Consider the following 14,742-nt stretch of genomic DNA (forward strand, 5'->3'; position numbering starts at 1 on the left):
AAACTGGGGCAGAAATTAGAGTTTAATGTGACGAACAACTGTACCCGAGACCATTTTTATAGACCCATTAGTGGGCCGAAAATGGGCCAAAATATGTTTTTTTGACTAACCGGGAGGAGGCGTTTTAAGCTGTATATTCGCGGGCCTGGCATGTGAAGCATGGGTCAGTTGGTAGCTTTGTGGGAAAGTTAGATTTGAAGGCACGGAGGTCCCGGGTTCGACACCCTGCAAGGGTCGACTTTGAATTTTTTTTATTTATTTTATATTATGTTTTTTAATATACTTTTCAACAATTTAACGTGAATCAAGTGTTCTATATATAGAAATAACTGTTTTTCTTTTCTGAAATAGCGAATAATAGCTAATAAACGGTTAAATTTTGATAATTTTTATATATTTATTTATTTTACTTCATGTTATTTTTTAACTTCTTTTTCAATATTTTTAAGTGAATAAAGTGTTCTGTATAAGAAAAAAATTATTATTTTTTTGTTAAAGAGCGAATAATGACTGAAAAAGGGACAAAAGTCGTACCAGGAGGCACGCGCACATCACACCCCGTAACTCCCTATAATATTAACCTATAAATTTCAAACTGGGGCAGAAATTAGAGTTTAATGTGACGAACAACTGTACCCGAGACCATTTTTATAGACCCATTAGTGGGCCGAAAATGGGCCAAAATATGTTTTTTTGACTAACCGGGAGGAGGTGTTTTAAGCTATATATTCGCGTGCCTGGCATGTGAAGCATGGGTCAGTTGGTAGCTCTGTGGGAAAGTTAGATTTGAAGGCACGGAGGTCCCGTGTTCGACACCCTGCAAGGGTCGAGTTGGAGTTTTTTTTATTTATTTTATATTATGTTTTTTAATATACTTTTCAACAATTTAACGTGAATCAAGTGTTCTATATATAGAAATAACTGTTTTTCTTTTCTGAAATAGCGAATAATAGCTAATAAACGGTTAAATTTTGATAATTTTTATTGAATTATTTATTTCACTTTATGTGATTTTTTAACTTCTTTTTCAATATTTTTAAGTGAATAAAGTGTTCTGTATAAGAAAAAAATTATTATTTTTTTGTTAAAGAGCGAATAATGACTGAAAAAGGGACAAAAGTCGTACCAGGAGGCACGCACACATCACACCCCGTAACTCCCTATAATATTAACCTATAAATTTCAAACTGGGGCAGAAATTAGAGTTTAATGTGACGAACAACTGTACCCGAGACCATTTTTATAGACCCATTAGTGGGCCGAAAATGGGCCAAAATATGTTTTTTTGACTAACCGGGAGGAGGTGTTTTAAGCTGTATATTCGCGGGCCTGGCATGTGAAGCATGGGTCAGTTGGTAGCTTTGTGGGAAAGTTAGATTTGAAGGCACGGAGGTCCCGGGTTCGACACCCTGCAAGGGTCGACTTTGAATTTTTTTTTATTTATTTTATATTATGTTTTTTAATATACTTTTCAACAATTTAACGTGAATCAAGTGTTCTATATATAGAAATAACTGTTTTTCTTTTCTGAAATTGCGAATAATACCTAATAAACGGTTAAATTTTTATAATTTTTATTTAATTATTTATTTTACTTTATGCGATTTTTTAACTTCTTTTTCAATATTTTTAAGTGGATAAAGTGTTCTGTATAAAAAAAAATTATTATTTTATATTAAGGAGCGAATAATGACTGAAAAAGGAACAAAAGTCGTATCAGGAGGCACGCACACATCACACCCCGTAACTCCCTATAATACTAACCTATAAATTTAGAACTGGGGCAGAAATTAGAGTTTAATGTGACGAACAACTGTACCCGAGGACATTTTTATAGACCCATTAGTGGGCCGATAATGGTCCAAAATATGTTTTGTTGACTAACCTGGAGGAGGCGTTTTAAGCTGTATATTCGCGGGCCTGGCATGTGAAGCATGGGTCAGTTGGCTGCTCTGAGGGAAAGTTAGATTTGAAGGCACGGAAGTCCCGGGTTCGACACCCTGCAAGGGTCGACTTTAAATTTTTTTTATTTATTTTATATTATGTTTTTTAATATACTTTTCAACAATTTAACGTGAATCAAGTGTTCTATATATAGAAATAACTGTTTTTCTTTTCTGAAATAGCGAATAATAGCTAATAAACGGTTAAATTTTGATAATTTTTATATATTTATTTATTTTACTTCATGTTATTTTTTAACTTCTTTTTCAATATTTTTAAGTGAATAAAGTGTTCTGTATAAGAAAAAAATTATTATTTTTTTGTTAAAGAGCGAATAATGACTGAAAAAGGGACAAAAGTCGTACCAGGAGGCACGCGCACATCACACCCCGTAACTCCCTATAATATTAACCTATAAATTTCAAACTGGGGCAGAAATTAGAGTTTAATGTGACGAACAACTGTACCCGAGACCATTTTTATAGACCCATTAGTGGGCCGAAAATGGGCCAAAATATGTTTTTTTGACTAACCGGGAGGAGGTGTTTTAAGCTATATATTCGCGTGCCTGGCATGTGAAGCATGGGTCAGTTGGTAGCTCTGTGGGAAAGTTAGATTTGAAGGCACGGAGGTCCCGTGTTCGACACCCTGCAAGGGTCGAGTTGGAGTTTTTTTTATTTATTTTATATTATGTTTTTTAATATACTTTTCAACAATTTAACGTGAATCAAGTGTTCTATATATAGAAATAACTGTTTTTCTTTTCTGAAATAGCGAATAATAGCTAATAAACGGTTAAATTTTGATAATTTTTATTGAATTATTTATTTCACTTTATGTGATTTTTTAACTTCTTTTTCAATATTTTTAAGTGAATAAAGTGTTCTGTATAAGAAAAAAATTATTATTTTTTTGTTAAAGAGCGAATAATGACTGAAAAAGGGACAAAAGTCGTACCAGGAGGCACGCACACATCACACCCCGTAACTCCCTATAATATTAACCTATAAATTTCAAACTGGGGCAGAAATTAGAGTTTAATGTGACGAACAACTGTACCCGAGACCATTTTTATAGACCCATTAGTGGGCCGAAAATGGGCCAAAATATGTTTTTTTGACTAACCGGGAGGAGGTGTTTTAAGCTGTATATTCGCGGGCCTGGCATGTGAAGCATGGGTCAGTTGGTAGCTTTGTGGGAAAGTTAGATTTGAAGGCACGGAGGTCCCGGGTTCGACACCCTGCAAGGGTCGACTTTGAATTTTTTTTTATTTATTTTATATTATGTTTTTTAATATACTTTTCAACAATTTAACGTGAATCAAGTGTTCTATATATAGAAATAACTGTTTTTCTTTTCTGAAATTGCGAATAATACCTAATAAACGGTTAAATTTTTATAATTTTTATTTAATTATTTATTTTACTTTATGCGATTTTTTAACTTCTTTTTCAATATTTTTAAGTGGATAAAGTGTTCTGTATAAAAAAAAATTATTATTTTATATTAAGGAGCGAATAATGACTGAAAAAGGAACAAAAGTCGTATCAGGAGGCACGCACACATCACACCCCGTAACTCCCTATAATACTAACCTATAAATTTAGAACTGGGGCAGAAATTAGAGTTTAATGTGACGAACAACTGTACCCGAGGACATTTTTATAGACCCATTAGTGGGCCGATAATGGTCCAAAATATGTTTTGTTGACTAACCTGGAGGAGGCGTTTTAAGCTGTATATTCGCGGGCCTGGCATGTGAAGCATGGGTCAGTTGGCTGCTCTGAGGGAAAGTTAGATTTGAAGGCACGGAAGTCCCGGGTTCGACACCCTGCAAGGGTCGACTTTAAATTTTTTTTATTTATTTTATATTATGTTTTTTAATATACTTTTCAACAATTTAACGTGAATCAAGTGTTCTGTATATAGAAACAACTATTTTTCTTTTCTTAAATAGCGAATAATAGCTAATAAACGGTTAAATTTTGATAATTTTTATATATTTATTTATTTTATTTTATGTTATTTTTTAACTTCTTTTTCGATATTTTTAAGTGAATAAAATGTTCTGTGTATGAAAAAAATTATTATTTTTTTGTTAAAGAGCGAATAATGACTGAAAAAGAGACAAAAGTCGTATCAGGAGGCACGCACACATCACACCCCGTTACTCCCTATAATATTAACCTATAAATTTCAAACTCTGCCTGAAATTAGAGTTTAATGTAGCAAACAATTGTTACAAAGTAATTTTTTAAGACCAATTAGTGGGCCCACAATGGGTTAAAATATGTTTTGTTGGCCAACTGGGAAAAGGTGTTTTAAGCTAAATATTCGCGGGGCTGGCATGTGATGCTTGGATTAGTTTTTAGCTCTGTGGGCAAGTTAGATTTGTAGTCGCGGAGGCCCTGTGTACGAAACCCTGCGAGGTTGGACTTTCAAATCTTTTTAATTTTTTTTTAATATTATTTTTTAAATATATTTTTCGATATTTTAACGTGAATAATGTGTTCTGTATATAAAAGAACTATTTTTTCTTTGGTAAATAGCGAATAATAGCTAATAAACGATTAAATTTCGGATAATTTTTGTTTATTTATTTATTTTATTTTATGCTATTTTTTTAACTTTTTTTTCAATATTTTTAAGTGAATAAGGTGTTCTATATTTGAAAAGAATAATTTTTTTGTTAAAGAGCGAATAATGGCTAAAAAAGGGTCAAAAGTCGTATCAGGAGGCACGCACACATCACACCCCGCTACTTCCTATGATATTAACCTATAAATTTCCAACTCGGCCCGAAATTGGAGTTTATGGTTACAAATAATTGTACTAAAGGACTTTTTTATAGACCAATTAATGGGAACTCAATGGGCCAAAATAAGTTTTGTTGACTAACCGGGAGGTGCTTTAAGCTAAGTATTCCGCGCGATGTGCCCACTTAAAGCTTGGGGGGGGGGATTTTTACACTAAATAAAACGAATAGTTTGGGGGGGGGGGAATTTAGACGAGAGAATTTTTTTTTAAGTACATAAATAAAGGAAGCATTATCATATTATGAGCAAGCAAAGTAGCACTATTTAGAACAAGCTAACATGGAAGGGGGAAGTTAGCAAATTTTTTTTGGGGGGTGGGGGATGAATGCGTCCAAGTGCTTGGGGGGATAGGGACCACTGCCGCATGCTAGTGTACCCAACCAGAGGAAATAATTATAGGCTTAATAAGGGGTAAACAATATGACAATCAATTTAATATGTATGTATATACATAATAGAGTGTTTATTATACTACGTTTTACCTTAAGTTGGCACTGCCGGGAAGGGTAGGAAATGTAATAAAAAAGTATATTTTTATTTTTAACGTTATTTAATTTTTTTATTTAAAATAGATTATTTGTGATACTGGAAAGTGAAATAAGTTCTCTCTATCTCTTTATTACATAAGTATCATTCCTCTATGCTTTGTTTTAAAAAAATTAAATAATATTTTTTTTTTACATTTTATAAAGAAAACTAAATAAAAAGATCATAAATAAATAAATTTCTCATTTAAAAAAGAGGATTGGAACGTGTGCGGGGAGACTGTTTCATTTATTGTGAAGAAAGGGAGAACTCTATCCCCTGAGTCATTTTACCACCAGGAGTAAAATTATTCTTCCTGGATTATTCCTTACTGCCATATTCTCAGTTTGGAGAGGAAAACCACCCACGGTTAGCCTAACGTCAAGTAGACTCTAACCAGTGATCTGTCTATCACTGAGGATATTTTTCATCAGCACTGTGGTCGGTGCAAGTCGGATGCGGAATTTGTATTGACCAGTCATCGCTGGGATTCGAACCCGGTTCACCCCATTGGAAGGTGAACGCTCTATCCCTTGAGCTATCACGGCTCTAGGTAAGTGATATTGGTGAACGCCTTATAAAGCCACTCAGCTTCTTGAAACTGGGTATATACTTTAGCTGCGAGCTGTCAATTTCTTGACCAACTAAACAGGGGTTCGAATCCCAGCGTTGACACCACACTATTTACTTCATTCCTTCAGCACATCAGGAGTTTCTACTGCCTGGCACTTCTCATATACACGGTAAGGTGAAATGCAATAATATTCATACTTACAAAAAATACGTTTACACAGACCCAGAACCGAAGCAATCAATCCGGAGCTCTCATATAGCTCCCCACGTCACTCTTAGTTTTTTTAATAATAACCTATTATCAGTCTTTTAAATTTTTCAGGCTTAACATTAAAAAAGAAAGATTCTCGCGTTTTTTATGCATATTTTATTTAAATACAGATAATTTGTGTCGGGTCTAAATATTTAATTTTCGATTGGATTATGCAACATTAGTTTTTCTTCTGATGTTTAATAATTATGACATACAAATCCTAATACTATCTAAAATTCCTTAAATATCATGGTCCATTTTATAAAATAAATTTTAAATTAAAATCTAAAACTTAAGAGCGCGCATAAATAAATAGTAAAAATGCTTAGCAGAGTTTAGCTCATTATCCAGGTGCGGAACTGCAGCATCAAAAACTGTTCGGCTCCCCTGATCATTAGCTATGAAAGCATTATCTCATTCTAAAATAGTCTGACAATAAATTCCTTTGTTTACCAGATTTTTTATTTAAAATAAATACTTTAGGCTAGGCTTGAATGAACAACGTGAAGGTATCTAAAAAAGAAAATTAATGGCAAAACGTTTTTTAATATATAGAAGATTAGCATTATTTGGTCCTTATCCATGTTTAGCTTTATTTATGATTACATAAAACGTGTCTCATATAAGGCGATTAAAAAAACCATTCACTGAATGATAAACTGAACAATCGTGTGTCTTTTTTTTTTTTTGCTCTTAGTTTGGCTTTTAAAATAGTGATTTTGTATTTTGATTTTAGACATTCTGTTAAACTGACGTAAAGGAGTCTCGTAATATCGGAAATGACAGAAGGCAATTACATTGGCAAACACCACTCTTTTTGAAAACAACAAATTTTCAAATGTAATTGGGGTTTTCATTTTTCTTTTTCAGACTCTTATGATTTTGCTTCAAAATATTCTGCATTCCAAAAAACCTTTTAACTGTGAATCTTTTATAATAATAAAATAAAAACACTCGAGTGTTCAATATTTGCATCATAATCACTGTTTGTAATTAGTTTTCTTTTTTTTAATTGATTAAAATACTGTATCAATCATTCATTTTATTTATGAAGATTAAGCAAAGAATCATGTGAAATTTTCAACAAAAAAAAAGAAGGCAAAATTAATTTACATTTTTAATAGTCTTCTAGATCAATTTTAAAATTTTCCAGTTTTCAATTCTTGAATAAAAACGTCAGTAAATTTAAAAAAAATTAACTTTGGTATCCAGTTAACGGAGATCTGACTAAGTGAGATCTCTCTGACAAAAACTTATATAATATATCAGGGCTCGAAAAACCACCCGTCCTCGGCGGTCAAAGAATTTCTCGAATCCGACGTCCGCGCGGACGGCCATTTTCCCGTTATACATTTCAATGAGTGGTGATACATTTTCAATTTTTGTTATCTTACAAGAGTCTAGCGCCTCACTTCTAAAATGACCCTTTAATCTAGAAATACAGCAACATACTGAGCATGGTGGAATTGATGTTTTCTCTGTCTCCCGTACTGCAGCGGTTGAAAAGGACTTTTCAGCAATGAACTTACAAAAAAAATAAGCATTACGTACTGGTCTTAAACAAGAAGCGTTAAACGCAATTATGAACATCTACCTAAATGGAAAACCCCTTTCAGATTTTTGTGCAGAAACCTCTGTAAATCATTAGCTTGATTGCGGAACTGGCAGACGTCATATTTGATTCATTTAAAAAACGCAGTACCCTAGGATACATTGACATTCCAGATAACTTGACATTTAAATTATTTCATAAAAGAAATAAATTATTTCATAAAAGAAATAAATTATTTTATAAAAGAAATACTAGGTTCCTATTAGTAACCTAGTATCCCTTTTATTACTGTATAATGCAATCCTAGTAACTACTAATTCATTGTGCAATTTATATAAATGTTTGTAATAAATAAGAGAAAATTATACTTTTATTTATTTAGAAGCGAGGGGTTAGTTTCAAAGGAGGATGGGTACATTGTTGGACAAGCCGTCCTCGGGGACGGGAATAAATTTTTGAGTTTTTTCGAGTCCTGCTATATGTAAGTTCCCTGATATGGAAATATATTGATAACTGCAATCAGAGCAACGCAAGAATCAAGCAAGCTGATCATCAGACTCTAAACCAGTAATTTTGTCGCTTTTAACGATCTCGAAATTTGACTGCGTACAAAGAAAAAAATAAATTTTAAAAAAAATTTTGTCTACTTACCTTTAATACACTGTGAAAAATTACAGGTCAATGAAAATAGGGAAAAAGATAATAATAAAAATCTGGAGGAAAAAAATATATATGATTCACACTATTGTATTGATATATTTTGCTTTGGCTATATTTATACAATATTAGAAAGCACTCCTTTTTGCAGACATAATCGTGTGAGCTGATGAAAAGATTATATCTTTCATTTTCCGGATTTTTCTTAATTTTTTTCCATCAGATTTTTATTATTTTTTTCTTCCCCTTTTTTCATTGTTCTGTAATTTTTTTTCATGTTTTCTCCAGATTTTGAACTTATTTTATGAGTTCTATTTACTTGCAGCTTAAGCGCATCAAATAAAACTTATTGTTTTTCTTCTTTTTGTATTTATTTATTATATATATATATATATATATATATATATATATATATATATATATATATATATATATATATATATATATATATATATATATATATATATATATATATATATATATATATATATATATATATATATATATATATATATATATATAAACTGCTGTTTGTAGAAAATGCAACACCATGAAGGAATCATCAGAATCAAATGAAATTCGCAGCAAATGTCAATTATAGGATATTATGCAAATTAATAAAGTTTCAGAGCCATCGCGCGTGCGTGGCGCGCGCAGCGCCCTCTGAATTGATGCTGAAAGCGTATAAATAAAGTGCTGTAGCGGGACGTTGAAAATAGTCTATGATTATTTGTTAGTGGCAAACGTTTAGTGAGACCTGAGTATGCCTCCACGACGGAAGAATAAGAAATTCAAGCAACTTACGGAGTTTGAACGAGGGAGGATAATCGGCCTTCGAGAAGGAGGATTTTCCTATCGCGCAATAGCAGCTCGTATGCAGCGGAACAGTTCCACAGTGATGCGAGTTTGGAAGCAGTGGACCGACGAGCACCGAACAACTCGAAAAACAGGCACTGGACGACAGAAGGTGACGTCAGAGCGCGATGATCGACACCTGCTCCGCATGGCGGTGAATGATCGCACAGCTTCCTCCAGGCAGCTGGCAGCACATTGGTCTACTGCTACAGGTGTACAATTGTCGGCTTCGTCAATTCGTCGTCGTCTGCTGCGCCGTGGATTGCGTGCAAGGGTGCCATTATACAGGATTCCCCTCACGGCGGATCATCGACGGCTGCGTCGGCAGTGGGCTCTTGAGCACAGAGACTGGCGAGCTGATTGGCACCAAGTTGTCTTTTCAGATGAATCACGCTTCAATTTGTGGACCCATGATGGCCGTGTTCGTGTTAGACGTTATGCCGGTCAACGCTGCCTTCCTGAGTGTGTTATTGAACGACATAGTGGTCGAACACCCGGAGTTATGGTCTGGGGTGCGATTTCGTATCATGGACGATCCAATTTGATACGAATTGAGGGTAATCTCAATAGCAACAGATACGTCCGTGAAGTGCTACAGCCCGAAGTCGTTCCTTTCCTTCAAGGCATCCCTGGAGCTATCTTTCAGCAGGATAATGCACGCCCACATGTTGCGCGGACTGTTAGAGACTTCTGTTCAGCACAACGCATGCAACTTCTTCCTTGGCCTGCTTATTCGCCGGATATGTCGCCTATTGAGCACGTGTGGGATATGGTTGGTCGGCGTCTCACTCGTGATCCGCGTCCTGCAGTTTCCAAAGACGAACTTTGGTTGCGCATACAAGCGATATGGAATTCTCTTCCTCAAGCAGATATTCAACATCTGTTTGACTCCATGCCACGTCGTATAGCAGCACTTATTGCAGCGCGTGGTGGCTGCACCAAATACTGATTTCGGACGCTTAATTTGTTTCTTTTGTTTTGAAAATTTCATCATTTATTTGTATCAGTACAAGTCGTTTCTGCATTAAATTTCATTTGATTCTGATGATTCTTTCATGGTGTTGCATTTTCTACAAACAGCAGTTTATATATATATATATATATATATATATATATATATATATATATATATATATATATATATATATATATATATATATATATATATATATATATATATATATATATATATATATATATACCTTGTAACTATTCACATAAAGTGTTGGTCAAAATCTTTTTAATCCAAATGTTGAAACAGAAATTCTGTTACCCCTATAAATATTTAAGAAAAATCTCTGACTAAAAGCCAGAGAAGTTGACAGGTCTATGTTTGTCATGAGATTGCGGAGCCCTAACCTTCATCACCCTCTTGGCATACAATGGGCTGTTGTAAGAATGCTTTGCTCTTATACTTGAACTATAATGCAGTGAAGAACAATGCTTGGTGCTAATTTTCAAATAAATCTCTTGGCATGATTCATTTATTTTTATTCTTTCATTATTCATTCTGCTCATTTTCTTGATGAATGTAGCAAGGAAAAAGTTATTTTCATAATTTTAAAGTAATATTAAAAAAATGAAAAAAGATAACTTGTAAAGCCAAACTAAAAATTCTTTATTTAAACTATTAGCAAATGTTGATACATGCCTTCAAATCATATTTAGTACAAAACATTTGAGTTCATTTGAACACTTGCGATAAAAAGTTATTTATTTGAAATTCTACACATGCAGCAGCCTATGAAGGGTTAAAGCCTACTGAGCCCATACAAATTTTTGTGACTCTAGGCTCCGGAGCGCGAGAGCAAATATTGGGTGATCAAACAAGTGTCCCCAATGTTTGGTACTCATTCAAGGTTCCCACTCAATTTCAAAAGGAAAAAAATTCCCTGACTTTTCCAGGTATTTCAGGAAAAATAAAAAATCAGTGAAAATTTTTCATCAGAAATTATTTTACTTTTTATTTGTAGTGCCAAATACTAGATTTTGTGACCAAAACAATATCATTGGAAGGGGAATAAAACATGCAAGTTTGGCTAAAATGTTAAATTTTTGCAACAAATAACTGTAATAGATATCAGAATTATTTAACTCAAAAGTTTACATAAAAACTGTGGTCTACCAGTAAAAAACTTTTTAAGAGAGGGGGAAAAAACTAATTATTGCGAGTAAAAACTTTTTATTTTTTAACATAAATGATACTATCTTGCGATTTTTTTCTATTTTTTTATCATAATTAAACGTATTATGCAGCAGGCCTCCTACTCAATTTCTGAAGAAAAAAAATTCCCTGACTTTTTCAAGTATACTAAGTAAATTTCAATGGAAATCCAAACCATATTTTATCATACTACGCAATTTTTCTTCCGAAAATTTTAAATTTTTTATTTATTTGTAATGTCAAATATTAGATTATGTGAGCAAAAACATATAATAGAATAAGAATGGAAATATAGAAAAGCTTCTCTAAAAAAGGAATTCCAGTTTAGACATACTTTAATATAGTCCTTTTAATATAGACATACTTTATAAAATGACTCTACTAGATGCTAAAATTAACTCGAATCTCGATAACTGATTACTGTTACTGACAATTCTCAGACTGATCTATTACCAGGTATGTTGAAGAATTTCTCCAGGTATTTTATAAAAAATTACAACTTTCCCTGACAATTAGAGTCAAAATAAAATTCCCTGAAAATTTTAGGTTTTTCATGTTCTCCCTGCCATTTTATTGACCCACTGAATGGATGAAAGGCTGTGTCAACCTTGCCTGGACCGAAGCAAGAACTCTGGACCTAAGAATAAGAGTGCAACTTTACCACTGAGCCACCGGGACTCTCTACAGTTAAAACAAAGGCAAAAGGTATAACAGACAGAATTTTTAAATACAGGGTATCTGCTACATTTTAGATTTTCAAATCCATGACTTTCCAAGAATTTTTCTTTACTTACAATTGAAGTTACAATTTTCGCCGACAAAAACACAACCATAAATTTGAAAAAGCATTGTAATAACATTAATTGAAATGATAGGTATAACTAAAACTGTTATACTCTGCATTTTCATATTAATAGATTTTAAACTTAAAAAACAGAGTAAAGAAAGAGTTGCAGCAATAAAATAGCTGGAAAAAAAATACAAAAGCAAATAACTAAATCCAGTCAGATATATGTTGTTATTTAAAGTTGTTTTATTTCTTCTTAAAAGTGTTATCTAAAAAGCTTAAATTAGAATTTTAAATTGATAAAATAAAAAAAATAAATAAATAAAAAAATTCTGAAATCACATAAGTTTAAAAGTTAATTAATTCACTCTAGAAATGACGTTCTTTCCTTCATTTCTTGAAAGAACACTATACTTTTTAAAGAACAGGTTAAAAACATTTTATATTTTAATAAAATATGACTGTGAGAGGGGATTTTGTTACAAATTTAGATATTCGTTTTATTGGAACACTGTGAAATTGGGAAAATTCTATTTTAAAAATTACATTTTTCGGCGACCTAAATCCATGACGCATAATGTTTCTTTTTTTTTTTAAATAGTTAAAATCATAAGATTTTATGACAAATTTTGTTCATTACCGAAATCTATGACTTTCCATGATTTCTCATGACTTTCCAGATGCGTAGTAGAGATTTTTTTCCTTTGAGGCACAGTAAAAAGTAGCTGCTATTTTTTAATTATTCAAAACTATTATAAGCTCTCGAGTTTTAGTAATATTTTCTTATGATAGTTAGAGCCTACAATATATTAGTAAAATTATTATAAGCTCTCAAGTTTAGTGATAGTCAAGTTTAGATTATCAGTGTTTATAGAAATATATATCTGTATCAACGTACATTTATAAATGTATTCTTAAAAAATTCAACGTTGTTTTTAAACAAATATTTAAAACTAAGATGAAACAATATTTATTTTTTTATTAACAGGAAATCCATTCAGAAAATATTTTGATTATTTACAGTATTATGGGCTTTAAGACAGCTTTTGAAGAAAATCTCAAGTGATACTGTCAAAAACCAGTTTACGACATCCAAAAATTTCACCTCCACGGTATAAAATCCTCTTTTTTTAAAATCCAGACACAAATCATCACTTTTGTATTCTCTTTTTTACAATAAAAATACTGTATTTCTTTACTTAAAATGAGCACTGCATAACACTCATATAAGCAAACTGCAATTAGATTAAATGTTTAAAAAAAATTATCTCTCGTTTGCAATTAAATTGACACTTAGTCATTAATATAAAGTGACTTTAATTCAAGTTAAAAAGAAATCAAAAATTTAATAAATATCTTCATTATAGAAATATTTCACAATAAACAATCTGTGTTCAAAAATCGTATTCTTCTATAACAATCTCTTCATCAAGCAATATCTTGACATTTTCATCCGACTTGTTTGCATTGTTTCATTCATCAATTATTGTGATACTCGCTCTCTTCCGCCGCTTCAAAACAAATAGTTAAAAATTTTAAATTTTACAAGAATAAAAGTAAGAAATCAATAATGATGAAAATGGGTATCAATAATGGTGAAAATAAAGATCGAAAGATACGGAAATGAGTTTTCCCTACCTTTTAAAAAGATATAGAATAATTTTCAATTAAAAAAAAAGCATCCTTAAACATATGTTTGTATCTCATTAAATTTAAAAAACTGAATTGACAGAATACTACAAAGTATAAAAAAGTCATTAGTATAAACCAAAGTCAAAAAAAAATTTCTGATAATTCAATATACCTTGCACTTTAATGCTGCTTCAAATTTATGTTACAAAATTAAAAAAGAGTAATATTTTTGGAGGGAGTGATGAAATTATTTGCGGTAAGAGTAAGAGTTATTTTCTAAGTATATCTGAAGATTTTCTTAAAGCAAACACAGATTTTTTTTTTAATATTAAAATCAGCAGACAGAAAACTATGTTGAAAATTTTAATTACTTTTCGTTAATTCTTTTAAAGATATCAAATTAAATAAAATTTTTAAAAATTAAGAATTTTTTATTTATTTATTAACAGAATTTCAGAAATTTACATAAAATATGACTTAGTGCTACATTTTTTAATTGATGTAATTAGAATTTTCGCTTGATATATGTTAGACTATGCCTAATTTTTGGAATATGAAGAAATGGAATTCTTGAATAAAAGAATATGAAGATTGCGCTTCAGATTAACTCTGTAAATTCTGCTGCTTGGTATATAAGTTGTACAGAGCCAGCATCAAAAATACAAAAGTAATAACCAATCAGAGTTTTTAAATGAAGGAATACATTGCATAAAACAGATTGCATAAAACAGTTTGCAATAAAGCATTTAGCATTGATTTAAAATAGTTCTTAAGTATCAAGAACAAAATGCAGCTTTCTAAACTAGCTAACATTTGGTGAATGAAACAATCACCAAGTTAAATTAGAAATAATCATACCTGCCAGCATTGGAGAAATGAAATCATTGAGATTTTACTAGCGAAATTTTTTAGGCTACTAGTAAAGTTTTACATCATGCATAACCAAAGTCAAAAAGAGAAATTTCAAATTGGATATAATGAAAG

The sequence above is a fragment of the Parasteatoda tepidariorum genome, chromosome 1 (genome assembly GCF_982258835.1).
Source record: "Parasteatoda tepidariorum strain Cologne lab strain chromosome 1, Ptep-v5.0, whole genome shotgun sequence".
NCBI lineage: Eukaryota > Metazoa > Arthropoda > Arachnida > Araneae > Theridiidae > Parasteatoda > Parasteatoda tepidariorum.